Below are 893 nucleotides of genomic sequence, written 5' to 3'. Positions count from 1 at the left end.
TTTGTTCGGTATTTCGGCAGAAATAATTTTATCAATTTCATCTGGCTGAATTTTCGTTTGTAACCACAAAAGAATATGGCAGTGTGGCAAACCTCGTTTTTGCCATTCAACACTGTAAACAAAACAATTTACATCTCCGAAAATACATTTATTTTTTAATACATGCATAAACTTTTTTAGTTTTAGATGAAAAACTCTAGATATTATATCGTGTCTATCAAACGACTTTTGGTCTTGAAATAATTCATTTTTAATTTCAATCCATTCCGGGTTGCATGTGAAAGTAATAAATAAATCTGGACGGCCAAATTTACGAACATGAGTCATCCTGATTTTTTTCATGCATGTAACGTGGTGATCCAGTAAAACAGGGGTCGGCAACCTTTTTACCTACACGGGCCATAATTTGTTTCAGTTTTTAATGGAGGGCCGCATACAAAATTAAAATATTAAAAAATATAATTTTAACAAATAATACTAATATATTTACAGATAGCAACAAACATATTATGAATTTAACATTGCAGTTGTGCTTATTAACTAATTTTTAATTAAATACATTAGTAGAGACAATTTAAAAGTTTAAAAATAATTATTAATTAATTCTTGAATGCAATTTAGTATACAAATATTAAGTTACTAGTGTGATTTTTGAGGTTGAATTTTTCCCGCCAATTCATTTATATCCGCTTTTAAATTGGATGTTGATATCCTTAAAACAGCGTTCAAGTGTTCATCGCTTAACCGTGAACAATATTTATTTTTTCGGAATTTAAGTATTGAGAATGTCTGCTCACAAATATATGTGCTACCAAAAGCAGTAATCATTTTTTTTAGCAAAACTTTTAATGCCTTTAAAATCTATTTCAGAAAGACTTGAATAAAATATTTTT

Source organism: Acyrthosiphon pisum, chromosome A1 (assembly GCF_005508785.2).
Source record: "Acyrthosiphon pisum isolate AL4f chromosome A1, pea_aphid_22Mar2018_4r6ur, whole genome shotgun sequence".
NCBI classification, from domain to species: Eukaryota; Metazoa; Arthropoda; class Insecta; order Hemiptera; family Aphididae; genus Acyrthosiphon; species Acyrthosiphon pisum.
Note: the sequence above shows the minus strand (reverse complement) of the source record.